The sequence below is a fragment of the Tuber melanosporum genome (genome assembly GCF_000151645.1).
Source record: "Tuber melanosporum whole genome shotgun sequence assembly, scaffold_3, strain Mel28".
In the NCBI taxonomy this organism is placed as follows: domain Eukaryota; kingdom Fungi; phylum Ascomycota; class Pezizomycetes; order Pezizales; family Tuberaceae; genus Tuber; species Tuber melanosporum.
The window spans coordinates 1,614,400-1,629,778 of NW_003298974.1; positions in this window are offsets into that span (position 1 = coordinate 1,614,400).

The window sequence follows — 15,379 nt, forward strand, 5'->3', positions numbered from 1 at the left end:
TATGTTTCCTCCTTTCGATACTCATTGGTATCAAAATCTCGTATGGATAATGTTGGAGTAAGAATAGTCAAAGAACAGGGGAAGAGATTGTTTGAAAAGGAAAAGAAAATATTTATAGTAGCGGATAAGAAAGAAGAACTATAGTATATAAGAATGAAAAAAGAAAGCATTATAATTTCCTCCTATAAAGAAAGGCATCAGGCTCTTAGATATCCGAAAGTGGTTAAGGATTGTTACATGGATACCTTCCACATCAACACTCCTCAATACTTCAATTGCAACACCTGCGATAAGTATAAATCAACTCATAGCATACCAAAGACTTTCGAAATAAGCACGAAATCCCAGTTTAAAAATGTGGATTCCGATTTGAATGGTCATATATCAGTACTTACTATTGGCAAGAACAAGTACTATATGATATTTGTTGACAATTACACTAAGTAATGTTAGGTATACTTACTGAAGTATAAGGATACGGTAGCTACAGCAATACAGATCTTTTTGGGAACAAATAAATACCCAATTCGGTAAAAGGATCAAGTAACTATACAGTGACTAAAGTACCAAATATGTCAACCAAAACCTTACCCAATTCTTCGAATCAAAAGGAGTCATTCATACAACCCTTCCCACTTATATCCCTGAATTAAATGGAGTTTGTAACCATCCCCCCTCGGATGGTTAGTTCTTGGCGATGGGGAATGATACTTCTCTTCTCTTTCTTCTTCTTCCTTCGTCTTACGATAGTGCTAGGCCTCTGCCTATGTTACCGATAGTACAAGACCTTTGTCTTCTATCGGAAATGCCTATCGTAAGTTTTCTCTAACTCTTCTTCGTAAAGAGCCCTCCTTGGCATAACAATAATATTGCAATAAAGATAAAGATCGTAAATTTGTTTCATATTTGTTAACGTAACAAGTAGGAAAAGTACTTAGAATTCAATCTAATTTTATTTATACTAGTACTGCCGACACTGGCATACGACCAGTCTCCCCCACTCCCCATAAAAACAAACTATCTAAAATACACTACCGCAGACCGTTCCGCCCCGCAACCACTCCTCCCAAACATAAATCCAAAAAATCACTACCTAAGTGGGCTCACGGGCGCTCGTAGCAACTAGTACTGCCCCAGATTAACACGTCTTCCCACCTCGCTACCCAGCCACCGTCTCATACCCTCACCCCTATCTGTTTCCAACACAATCTGTCCCACGTACTCTAGAAAGGAAACATACAGTCTATCCCAACATCCCTCCATTCTTTTATAATGTAGTCCCAGGTCCAAGTACCCTTCGGCCAGAACCACCCCACAAAAAGAACAACGCTCTTCTTTTAACAACCCCTTTGTCTTAGCCCACCGCAAAACCACCGACGTTCAAGTCGCGAGGTCTAGCTCATCCCATTGCTGGTGCTGAGAATGCCAAAATCGATCATAACACGTCTGTAAACAGTGGGGCTTTTTCTCAAAGTGTTCGGTGAAGGTGACTCGCTTCTGGGTGGCCATTGCTGAAATCGCGGTCCCACAACAGGGACAGTCACAACGTTGCTAGTTGGGCAAGAAAAACCATTTCTTCGGCATGGTAACCAATCCAGGTAGAACGCATCCACTGCCATCGTGTCTTTTCTCGCACCAGGTGCAGGTCGTGGGATCCCCCACCATCGCCAACCGACTACTTCTTTCCTCCATCAGTGTGCCGTTAAAGGGGTTACCTGCCACTACCAACTCCCCATCCACTGTTTCAACATGCCGGGGAATCCCTAGGCCTAACCACCTGTGACTCACCTCCTAGGACCTCTACGGCAATATCGCTGAATCCTTGTATAAGTCCTCGTCAGCGGGGCATCTCATAGCATAGCGGGGGCACTCAGTCCAGTAGTATCTGTCATCCCTTCCTTCACAGCTGTCATGCCCAACCAAGCCCATCCCGCTGCGAATTCTCAGTAAAACGTAGGAATCCATGCGGGTAAGACCACGAAGATGCCGAGGTGCCCTAGGTTCACGAGCATAATACTCATGTCCCTCCCTATCATGCCAGGAACCCCACTGTTCTTTACGCAACTCAGGGCCAAGGCCACATGCCCGATCCCAAAACTAACCCCTTCCCAATGTAGAGGGCACAATGGACGACCCACGTAGGCCTTAGATCTCTGGTCTACCATCTCGTTGCAGTTGATGCCCATGTGTCCCGGAACCCAGCTAATGCTGACATGGCTAAACGCATTAAGTAGTGGTGTCATAACTTCCCACAGTTCAGCTGAATCTCCTTCCGAAAACATACCGTCCACCAGGGTGAGGGCAGGAATGCTGTCCAGAAACACATGGACCCGGCGCCTCTTGGCCATCCCTTGGGTATACCAAAGTGTACAGACAACCGCAAACAGCTCGCACTCAACAATGCTCCAAGACAGGGGAACCGAGCACCCCTCGACACAGGTCAGGGCCCCTTTCTCAAATACTGCCCATGCCACACCAGCCCCTTCAGAGGACTTGGACCTGTCCGTGTATATGACCACGTCCGAGGACTTGCACAGATTTGTGTACAGTGAACGGTGGCGTGCAGCCATTACCCCCTTGCCTTTCCCGATCATAATCGTGGAATGGCAGGTGAGTTCCTTGTCTGAGTTCTGCCGATGTGCCACCATCCCCTCCTGCTTCCAACCAAGCCGTATCTCACTGAACCACGGGTGTCGATCACAGTATCAGTAGTTAATAAATCGGCTATAGCACCTCCTCTGCAGATACCTCCCTTGGATGGCAACAGGTGGTGTTCCAAACTCAGCTAGCAGTATATTGTTTGCCAGCTTCATAGGAGTCCGGAAGACTGATCGGAGGCAGTGGTTGACGTGGACCTGAATTTGTTTCACATATGATCCATGGTCAGTTACAAATTCAAGCCCCTAATACACAGTCGGAAGGTAGGCTGCCTGCACCAAACGGTAAGTCTCCCATGCCCCTAGCCCACCAATACTCCCAAACTTCCTCCCCAACGCCGAAATCCTTCTCCTAACACCTAACCCCCTTTCCAACCGGTATTTTACATGAGAAGAAAAGTTAAGAAATACATTAAACCTATACCCAAGAACCCGCAAATCCTCAGAAGGCAAAACCATTTCTCCCACAACTCAATTCCTTCCCACGCCCTGTCCCCAAATCCAATCCACTGGGTCATGAGGGCGCTGAACCCCATCTCCCTAGCCCTTGCTATACGATCGCAGTCTGCAAAAATCTCTCCTGCATGGTATTTGGCAGCGTTATAAGAATCTGCCGCCACCATGATGACCCCGTCATCGACATATGCGATCACCAACAGTCGGACCCCGGGGGAGTAAAGCATTCGCAGTGTGAATATATCCGCTACATAGGCCCCGAAGAGAAAAGGAGAGAGGGGCGAGCCTTGAGGCACCCCTTTGCTGACATAGTAGGCCTTAGAGACACATCCATTAAAACTGAAGCGAACCGACCAACAGGAAGTCCATCTTCGTACCCACTGACACAGGTTCGACAGACACCCATGGGCAACCAGGAAGTCTGGCAGGAGGTCAACATCAATGTTATCGAATCCTCCTTCAATGTCCATGGACAAAATCAGCCGTTTATAGCCCTCCTTATGCTATAGGAATTTAAAGACCACTGCCATGGCATTGTGAACCCCCCTCTTCCGGTGAGAGCCAAACTGTGTCTCCTCCAGGTCAAGACACATGGCCAGTCTCAGTAGGACCACGCATTCTGTAACCTTTGCAGGTGTTGGGAGGAGGTGTATCATTCTCTACGACTTGACGACATCGTATCTGGGTTTGTCAATCTTCGGTATGAGCACTACCTCTGCCCAATGCAAATCCGGAATATTGTGGCGTAACCCGTAGTCGACCAGACGTCTCAAAGTGGTTGTATCCCTCCGCTTCCAGAACCGTATGAAAGGATACCCGATATCATCCTTTCCTGGACCCGTGTTCGTAGGGGACCTAGCCAGGGCGATCTCCATTTCCTGAGCCCTGTCCATATCAATCATGGAGTCTTTCCAAGGAGCAGGATCACCAGGGGACAGCTGTTGCGCAATCAGGTCACTGATGTCTGAATGCATCATAGCATAGGACCCATCTGGTCGGGCCATGGAGGGAAGTATTCATTTGGTTTCCAACTTTCGTGCCAGCCAAAAAATGTCCGGGTCCTGACTTTCAGCTATCTTGGTCCTAATGTGTTCGAACCTGGCCCTTAACAGGCAAGCCCGGTAAACACTCCTGACCAGTTTGTGGTCCTCTGTCCACTCCACCTTGCGCTTAGAGTACCGTCGTAGTCGAGCTACATCTAACCTCATCGTTTCCAACTCTGATATCCACCACTTGCACTGACCTCTGCCAATAGAGGCCAACAGGAGCGCGTCCACTACACGCCTCACCCCTTCCCACAACTTCTCGTCTCCCACCTCTTTAAGGGCATCCAGCTGCTTCCCAACCTTTTCCCAGACTGCTTTTTTCCAGGCTGGCCTTCTTCGCATAATGTTGTCAGGAAGGTCCACCTTCAGCTTAAGGGCTTGAGCACTATGCTCACAGCCAGCAGCGTCCATGTATCGGTGTCGGACATAAGGCGCCTTGTGCAGGCGAAGATCAATTCTGGAAATATCTCGAAAGGTTGGCACTGTCGGCGGTACAATATTCATATCACGAGCTGGGGCCGTGAACCACTGTTTCAGCCACCGTCCTCCTGTATTGTTATGGTCTGCATTGGGGTCCCAGTCTTGATGTCTGGCGTTGAAGTCCCCAAATGCAATGTCAGGTTCCCCTATCTCATCCAACCATCGGATAAACTGGTCCTTGGTATAGCCAGGTCGAAAGTAAACTCCAGCGACTACCTTCTTTGCCCCTTTCTCGCAATACCCAATCCAAGCACTGCCTTCCCCATGCCCCACCACCTCAAACAGCCCACAAATGTGGGACCGAACAAATACCTCAACACCTGACCCTTTAACAAAAGAAAACAAATCCCACCCATCAACATCTACTGGTACATGTTGTCCCTCCCGATCCACAGGAGGTTCAATAATAAACAACAAATCAACAAAGGAAAACAAATCAAATGCGAGTGCCTGATTCCGACTACTGCTCCCTACGTTTAATGCCAAGGTCATAATAAGCATTAAAAGAGGGCCTCGACTGATCCACTCGGGCAGCAAGGGCCACAGGCATAGGCGGAGCCGGCATCCGGATCCCAGGCAACCCAACATATTTTCTCATCCCCGGGATTGGTGGCGGCGCTGGCCTTGATTTTCAAAATTCCCATGCCGGGGAGGGGGAAGGCCATTCTTGTTCCTTACCCTTGGCCTTTTCCAACTTACAGCGGGGAGCCTGCTCTTCCTCATCACTGCTGATCTCGACCAGCCTGGGTGTCGGGGACCTTCCACGGCTGCGGCTTCTTCTCCTCCTATTCCCTTCTACCCTCTTACCCTGTTGTTCCGGATTTTTGACATGTTCCTTCGCGGGTCTTGTTGGTGTGGCCATCTCTTGTCCAGCAGGCGAGGAAGGTGGAGTCGAAGACGACGATTTGATACCTGGGCATCGCTCATATCCTGTGAAGTGGTCCATCTGGTCGCACAACTAGCACTGTCTCCTGGTATGTCCACAGGCCTGACCCACCCCTCCAGGACAAGCCAGCTTGCTGCACATGTACTCTCAAGAGAAATGTTCTCCGAAGCAGAATCGGCACCGAGGGGGGCGACCACATGTCGCTTCGAAGTGGCCAGTTTCCAGGCACCTACCACATACCTTAACGGGGCGATGCTCTTCGAAAACTTTGACATTGCCGGCTCCTCCTCGCAACCAAATCTTTCCCTCTGCCAGTCTTTCCTTGATAGCCTCATTATTCTCCACCACGAAGCGGATGCCACAACTTGTAGCATTGGCCTGCCTCATGTTGTGTATGGACCGTATAATATCGGGCCGGGAAACAGTGACTACACCAGTATTGGATTGCTCCAGATCAGTGCAAAGGCCATCAAAAGCTGCACTTCCAGTCCATTCTTCCACTCTCCAAATCGATCCCCGTCCTGTATCAGCAAGCGGAACACCAGAAACGAAAATCTTCACCTTTTCCAGGTTCCTCTGGAATTCAAATTCTGGGAGTGACAATTCCCTAAGCAGATCGAGCCTGGCCTTGTCCAACCTGTTGCCTAGCTCTGTCATGGAGTGTGCTGCCAAAGTCAAGAAGATGCATCCAATTTCCGGCCAGACATGCCCTGCGCGAATATAAGGAGCATTTCCCCGAATCTTTCCATGATTGGAAAAGGTCATGTTAATCCGATTTCGGATTGCCTCAATATCGACACCCTCTGGCAGGGCAACCTTCTTCCAAGTGGCGAAGCGCATGGTGATGTGCCTCCCTCTAGCATTCGGGGTTGGCGATGAGCGCGGTGGTGGTGGTACCGAGTTCAGTGGGTCTGGGGGTCCCATTGGTACCGATCGGTATTCTGGTCGTGTCTGAGCCGCACCTATTTTGACGCTGGCCAGGGCTGCTGGCCCGGACTGAGCCACCGTAGTAACAGGAACCTTCAGAGCCGATTCCTGTTTATCTGCCTTCCCCTGAGTCTTGGCTGGGGTCACCGCCTCCCTTTCTTCACCAGATCCTCTGGCAGCCTTTCTCCTCCTTCTAGCATCACCACTCAGGCATTTGCCACACTTCCTTCATTCTTTCCTTTTTTCCTCTTCCTCCTCCTCCTCCTCCTCTTCCCAGTGAACAGACTTGCCTTCACCTCTACAGGCTACTCGCAAGACTGCCCCCCCTTCACTGGAGGATATGACACTGCTGCTAGACTGGTGGGATGAGGCCACAGATGTGGGCCGGGCAGGACGTACCTGTTCCTGTGGGCCAGCAGGAGGCTTGGACACGTATGCCATTCGTTTTACTACCTCTGTAAAAGAGGCTTTAGTAGTAGCAGCCTCCGTAGAGGCCCCCTTTCTCTTAGGGGTAGGGGATGGCAGGGTTGGCTCTGAAGAGACAGCAGAGGTGCTGTGAGGTACAGCAGGGGGGGGTGGCGGCGAGGGGACAACTTTATCTGAAGGGCTTCAATTTCCTCCCCTTGCCTGCCAACAATATCAGTCAGTGCCTTAACTGCCCATTCCAAGACATGAACTCGACTCCAGTAGTTTATCTCGTTCCTCGGACCTTCATTGTCAAAGGTGGGGCCATTGTTCATCCAAGTTCATACGTCCTGTACTGTGTCATCTTCAATCGACCCGGACTCTGAGGAGAGGAGAGGCTGAGTATTGCCAGACCGGATCTCTTCCAGGTCTTTCAACATGGACCCGATTACACTACCTGAGCGGGGTCCAGGAGAGGGAGTCCTACCAGCATCCAGCATCTCACAGACACCCACCATGATCGAGTCCGCCTGAGCTACCACAGCGTCAGCATCCTCTGGTTGGGTCTGTGGGAGCTGAACTTCCAATGGAGTTGAATCGCTACTGGGAGTTTCTGAGGGATCCTCCAGTTGGCCTCCAGGAGGTGACACCCATCGTCCAGTAATAGGCGAAGGTGATGAATCCATAGTTGGTGAAGGGGTGTGTAAGCTGTCACCCAAACCAGTCGCTTCTGAGTTACGCCCATCGCCTCGACCCATAGGGGTGTCTCTAGCCATCACCCCAGAGGTGGGCAGGACATCCTCAGTCATCAGTGGGGATGGAGAAGTGGATGTGGCCTCGATTGTCGATAGGAGCACCACAGGCGGAGGGATGGCTAGGCGCCCCTGGTGAACACTTAGGGGTAGGCCAGGAAGAGCGGGGACAATCTGTTTTTTCCATCCCTCATCAACGTTGATAGCCCTCAAAAATTGGGGAGCAAGGAGAGGAGCAGCAGATCGCTTAGTGGGAGACGCCGACCATGTCCGACGGCGTGTTCCAGAGGTAGGAGGGTTATAATCCTCATCATCAGGGTCGTCCAGTTTGAACTTCGGGGTTTTGTAAAGAGCCCTTTCTCTTGAAGACATTCCTGCCAGAAAGGAGGGAGTCGAGGAGCCAGTCCCGGCATTGTGGGACTGGCAGAGGAAGCTGGGCATCTTGCTTTGGACAGCCCTAGCGAGGGGAGGAGTAGCAGACCAAGAGCTGGCTTCAACCATGGTGGCAGTCGAGTTGTCCTTGGCAGGGGGAATGGAGGATTCAGGGACTACAGCCTGAGAATCTTTAGGAGGAGAAGGTGTGGGGGCTGGAGAGTATTCCGAGCCACGGTCTGAGTTGAACTGAACAAAGAGCCCTGTGGTAGTGTTTTTGTTCAAGCCACACGTGGCTGAACAGCCTCTTCCGATCAGGAAACCTCTCACCAAAACCTCCACTTCTTTCATCATGGCAACGGTTGCATCAGCGACCGTTTGCCGAACCAAGTCATCAAACTGCGGGTTAACCGCGTTCTGGCACCCGTGACAGTGGTGAAACTGGAGGAAACCAAAGTTTCCCTTAGGTGCAACATATGACTGTGCAGTTGTGGGGATGAGGCCACAGTCGGCCTCAGTAGCAGGTGCAAGAGACAAGGCCACATGGGCTGTCTCAAGCAAGGAGGAGGGGTTGGAGTCGAACTGAACAGGGGACGACATCCTCGAAGGGGGGGGAGAATCCATGGAGGAGGAGGCTGTCGAAGACGCCATCCTCGCCCAAACTATACTCAGTGATTACCGGGACTAGGCCACGAATATCTCACACTGACGTATCTTCTAAGCGAGAATAACTGCTTCTAACTGACCGCCCGAAACGAAAAACACAAACAAGTAACAGTAGATGAAGTATTTATCGCGAGCGAAATAAGGTAAAGTATTGGTTATACTCACTTCCGACACAGAGTGCAAGAAGTAGGAAAAGTACTTAGAACAAAGCGTGAAGAACCTATCTTCCTCGGCCGCATTGGCCTTCTTATAAAGTATTCTTCCCGCCTGTAGTCATGTGACCTAAAGTGGTCACATGTGTGAAACCAAATCATAACAAACTAGTTATGTGACCAAAGTGATCACATGCTTAAAACCCATGACCTCCTAGCAAGGTCATGTACAAAAACTCATAAACTAATCATAACGCAATAAACAAGACATATGACTCAACTGAGTCATGTGCAAAACATAAATCATATGCTAAGGCTTACCCGCAAGGCATCCTTACAAGACATACTTGCCAGGCACATGTCCCATGACTCATATTTGAGCCATGTGCGAAAGCATCACAAATCCCACACATAACAAATCATATGACCCTAATGAGTCATATGTGTGAAACAATAACATACCTGTGACTCATAACTAGGTGTCACGTGAAAACCTCTTTTATGCCAAGCCACGTTCGTGACAGAGTTACAGAAATAATAAACTAAGCTTTTGGGACAATAGTACGGTACATGATGCCAGGAGATCAAAAGTCGTTATGAGGGGAAGCCTACTCCACTGCTGCCTACCTGTAGAACAGACACTGGCATTCAAAAATAAAAAGAACAAATTTTGAGCAACTATATAGAATGAAACCTACAATTAGTCACTTATGTTCATAGTTCACGAATGTTTTGATATACATTCCAGCTGAGAAATACAGAAAATTTGACCAAATATCTGAAGATGGTTATCTGGTTAGATACACTTCCAATCCAATTATATACCAAATCTACATACCAAAAGGGCATACAGTAACTGAAGATTGATAAAATTTACCAAAATAAAAGGGGTATTATTCGAATATTACCAACTACTAGTGAATAAAACAACAGAATTAGAGAACCAAAACATACCTGAAAATACACCTCAAAACTCAGAATCTCCCTCACCAACTACAACCATGCCTGGCGAATTCCAACAATAGCCTGAACAAAAGAGACCATCCAAGATACTTCAATAATCATCAAAGTCAAGATGATCATCAAGAGTTCGCAAACCTATCCAGAAAGCCAAAGCCAATACACAGCAAAGAGTACATGAGTGTAACGATCCCTCTCTGGATAGTTAGTTCTTGGCGACGGGGAACGATACTTCTTGTTTCTGTCTCTTTCTTCCTTTGTCTTACGATAGCTCTAGGCCTCTGCCTACGTTACCGATAGTACAAGACCTTTGTCTTCTATCGGGAACGCCTATCGTAAGCTTTCTCTAACTCGTCTTCGTAAAGAACCTTCCTTGGTGTAACAATACCATCGCAGTAAAGATAAAGATCCTAAAGGTGTTTTATATTTGTTAAAGTAATAAGTAGGAAAAGTACTTAGAACAAAGCGTAAAGAACCTATCCTCCTCGGCTGCATCGGCCTCCTTATATAGTATTCTTCCGCCCATAGTCATGTGACCTAAAGTGGTCACATGTGCGAAACAAAATCATAACAAACTAATCATGTGACCAACATGGTCACATATTCCAACCCCATGACCTCATAGCGAGGTCATGTGCAAAAAACTCATAAACCAATCATAACGCAATAAACCAATCATATGACTCGACCGAGTCATATGTACGAAACATAAATCATATGCATAAGGCTTACCCGCAAGGCATACTCGCAAGGTACACTCGCAAGGCACACTCGCCCTATGTACGTCCCATGACTCATATTTGAGCCATGTGCGAAAGCATCACAAATCCCACACATAATAAATCATATGACCCGAATGAGTCATATATGTGAAACAATAACATACCTGTGACTCATAACTATGCGTCATGTGAAAACTCTTTCCTCGCTAAGCCACGTTCGTGACAATGAGCTAAGCAATAGAAATAAAAAGTTTAAGAAAGCAGTTCGAGAAATTGAAGAAGAACTTGAATTCAGCAACCTTGACGACGATGACCTCCAAGTTACTAAGATCAACATAAAAGACTAATAGAAGGATAGAAAAGTCATAAAAAAAAAATACAAGAAGCAGACAAGTTCGCAAGATTAATGTACCACATACCTAATCCTAATATATACAGAAGCATGGAAAAAAGCTATGGATGAGGAGATGGAAGTTCTGAAAAAACATGGAGTTGGGGAAGAAGTCGAGAAACCTAGTGGAAGACGAGTAATATCAGGACAATGGGTCTATAAGGCTAAGGTCAAGAAGGACAGAACTATTGAAAGATGGAAAGCGAGAGACTATGCAAGAGAATTTAACCAGGTACTGTGAGAAGACTTTGAAGAACTATATGCTTCAGTATCTCGCCTCGAATCACTCCAAATACTTCTAAGCATATCAGTACAATGTGGATATAAACTCTGTCAACTATATATAAAGAGTGCATTCCTTTATGGCGATATTGACTGTAAAATATACCTAGAGCTTTTCGAAGTATATTAAATACCAGGAAAAGTATGGAAACTGAAAAAGGCCATATACCGTTTGAAACAATCACATCACCTATGGTACCAATGCCTGACAAATGCCCTTGAATCCTTAAATCTCAAAGTTACTTATTTCGACCCCGGTATACTCAAATTGAAAGACTTATTCTGCTGTATATCTGTTAATGATATTCTGATCACCGGAAAACCTACACTAGTGAAAGAATGTGTTCACAAGCTCCAATCCCAATTCCAGTATACTGACTTGGGACAAGTATCACTATTACTTAGCATGTAAATTGAAACAACAACTGATCATATTAGGATCAACCAGGAATGATATATAAGCAAGTTACTAGAAAATTTCAACATGACCAAAGCTAAACCATATGCAACCCTAATTGAACCACATATAACACCAATGAATTCTACTGATAACAATGAATTGTGTGAACAGTAAACATACCAGTCCATAATAGGATTTTTGATTTACACTGCTGTTGCAAAAAGATAGGACATTGTACATGCCACTGCCTTCCTAAGTCAATTCTCCTCGAAACTTATAATCACTCCCTTAAAGCAGCCAAAAGAGTACTACAATATATTAAAGAAACTAAAACCAAAGGTCCACAATCTGTCCGCAATACGAGCAATACACTGGATTAATTGTTTAAACATAGGATCATACAGTAATCTGGTGTTCAAAGAAACAAACAACCATTGCTACCTGAACCAGGGAAGCCAAGTATGTTGCACTTGCCTTTGCAGCAAGACAAAGCATATGGTTAAAAAGAGAGATGTCACATATGGGAATCAAAGCTATACCAACTATCCATTGCAACAACACAGCCACTATAAAGTTAACTGAAAATGCTGGCATATCTGATCGAACAAAACATATTGATGTACAACATTACTATATAAGGGAGTTGAGGGAAAACAGAGAAGTTGAGGTAAAAAGAGTTGATATGGAGAACAACTTAGCGGATTTATGCACAAAGAGATTGGTTAGAGTATTATTTGAAAGTTTTTTGCGTTTGGTTAGGAATGGAACTGTAGGGGAAGTGTTGGAAATTAAGTTATTCCTTTCCTATCCAGTAATGGGGCTGTGTTGGTCATGTGACACAGCCACATGACTGAGTATATATGCTATTGTATTCTAGCATCTTCTAGAGATTTCCTTGGTATGGGGCAGTGCTTGTGTAATGATAAGGGGCATATAAAGGGCAGGTTCAGCCCTGTTCTTAGAGAGAGAGCGCAAGCTTGGATTATTCTTTAAGTCTTCAGATTTTATTGTAGTTATCATTGTTACTTCATTATCACAACAGTTAGTACAATAGATACAAATATTTTCAATCAGCCGCGCCGTCCCGCAGCGGGCGAGGGCACCGGGGAGACGGCACCGGATCTCACAGTTCGGCGCCTGCTCACAGACTTCTCGCCACACCGGTAGTTTTCTGCCTCTCGGAATTCCATCTGTAGGACTTCAATACCAACGGGAAGACAATCGAATAGCTTTGAAAATTACACATTCAAGCCAAACAGCGGATAAAGTATGGTCAATGCCAAAACCTTCATAACCGCCCGCTTACAAACAAATGCTTCCCCCACCCCCTCACAGAGCGGCCAGAGTGGTAACGGAAAGCCGAAGAGTAAGGGGAAAAAGTAACCTTCGTACCAAACTGGAAACAGTGCAATACCAGCGACGCAGTGGGTCAGGAATATAGAAAGCCAGTTGTCAAGGCTCGGGACCAGCAAAAATGTACATAAAAAAGAAGTGGTCCCGGTACGAAGACCGTTCCAGTTTTTACACTGAAAAGAATAGATACTACTCTTGATCTAACCCATTTGGCAAAGAGAGCTGGGGAAGGAAGGAGAGAAAAAAGTGCAGGCGTGGAAGAGGGATGGTATTTACACTCTCGAGGGGGGGAGATTTTTGGCCGGCAGTTTTGGCCGCTGGCCGATGGGAGTTGTGTGTAATTACAGTTGTAGGTTTCGTTGACCTGTATCAATACATCCCATGGCCCATGGGGAATATTGGGGACGTCAAGTGATAGTATGATACAAGTAACGAGCATGGGTGCAATATTGGTGGGTGGTAGGGATTTTGCTTACATCGTGTGACTCGGATTGTTGACTCAAAACTAGCCGCATTTCCATTGTTTCGATCATTGGTCGTGACAAGAGTGTGAATAACGGCCTCCGAACGTGCTGTACTACCGGTAGTGCCTTACAATCAAAATTATCTCGAAACCTTGTCAAGTTGGTTAGAGTAGGTTTCCAGGAATTTTGCGGTAACAAGTAAATTATGTACTGTACTCTGCTCTCATTCACTAACAGTAAGTCTACCAAGACACCCCACTACCAACCCGTTTTATCTATTTTGCTTACGGCCACTTTTCAGTCGATCAGAGCATGTAATAATTCCTAGAGATGATGCCCCCGTAATTGGTGAAAAGGGAATGCGGAGCTGGCCGTGGTGTGGACTATATAGCCTTAGCGGGCTTTAGTCTTTTCTCTTTCCGTTCACCTTACTTTCTGCCCCTATCGTACGAGTACAATCCCGCCCCTAGAACCAAAGGTGGATGCCCTCCCATGAGACATGGCCCTAGCCATGCAGTTATCTATGAAAATTGTCAAAGTATGAGTAGCAACGAAAATTATTTTTTCAATGGAGTGCTTCCCGCAGGAGTCTGGAAGGAATTCAGAAATGGCCTGGGCATATTTTTACCCGCAAATCTGGAAAATAAAATTTCCTAAAGCCCAAACTACCCACCAGCAGCGTAGATTGGGAAGGTTTAGGGATCTGGAACACTGGCCCTTGAACTGTTCACAGGTACTCGTACTGTGGTCTGCTGTTTCATTCAACCTCCTAAACTTAAAAGGTTGCAGAGATGGTTTATCTTCAACTTGGTGGGGTCCGAATCCGTTGACCAGCTGGGTCAACCATCTGTGAATGAGCCTATTTATTTGATAGGTTATATTCAAACTAGTTAGGGACACCACTTCCTACCACTGAGCTAAAAGTGTCGCAAGTTTGGTACAGACGGAGGGTTGGTCAGCCGGCATTAAATCTGCAGCTGTCAAAACTTTAGGCCTTCTTTTTCAGTGCGCAAAGTGGAGAATTGGCAAGTTATCCGTTGATGCGTTCCTAAAGAAAATAATTTCCTATTATGGTGTTGCTGCAATTATTAGGCCCCCCCCAGCGAACAGCCCCACCCCACCACAATAACCACAACCTGGAAATATTCTACCGAAAACCGCCCCCCCCTCCCACCGGAAGTGCTTGCACCACATTCGCGTCCTAAACTCCTGATACGACATTTGTAAATTCCTACGGGAAGTTTTTCAATGCGAGAGAGGTGACGGATTTTCTATCGCTACCTATTTTGCTTGACTAAAGTGGAATTTAAGAGAATTTTATATCACTCAAGGCTCCCCTCACTCTCAAAGGGGCGTGCGATCACCCAACTAAAAGTTGAGCCTTCTGACAAGTCCTGCATCACCGAACCCCCCCTCCCCGGGGTAGTCGGGGAAGCGCAGGCTAATAACAACCACATCACATCATTACATTTCCCATCCCCTGGCACAAAAGTCAAAGGAGTGATGAAAGAAGAAGAAAAAAATACTGGCCAGAAACCGATTGGCAGTATCACAAAAGTTGTTCATGCGATCGGCCGTAATATACCAGTAAGACATATACGAGTCCCATAGGGTTGCGCTTCTCAGGCAGGCAGGGTGTTGCTGGCACAACTTTGGGGGTGATTAATTGGATGGCCATGAGGTATCCACGAGGTTCTATCATACATAATACCCCACCTTCCTTCGATCCCCAGGAACCCCAACAGCCGACAGGCTCCATTTATTCATCATCCACAATATCGTACGTAGTAACAACAGAGAATGTCTCAATCATTCAACAATACCGGTGGCATCGGCTCTGTGGATACGAACTTTACGGATAGTTATATACCTGCAGATAGCCGACATGATATCCTCGACTGGCTATCCCCTCTAGACCCCAGGTTCCAGCACCAGGAAATCCAAAACCGCCGGGTTGGGGGCGTGGGGGAATGGCTCTTAGAAACCGAAGAATTTAGGAGCTGGTACA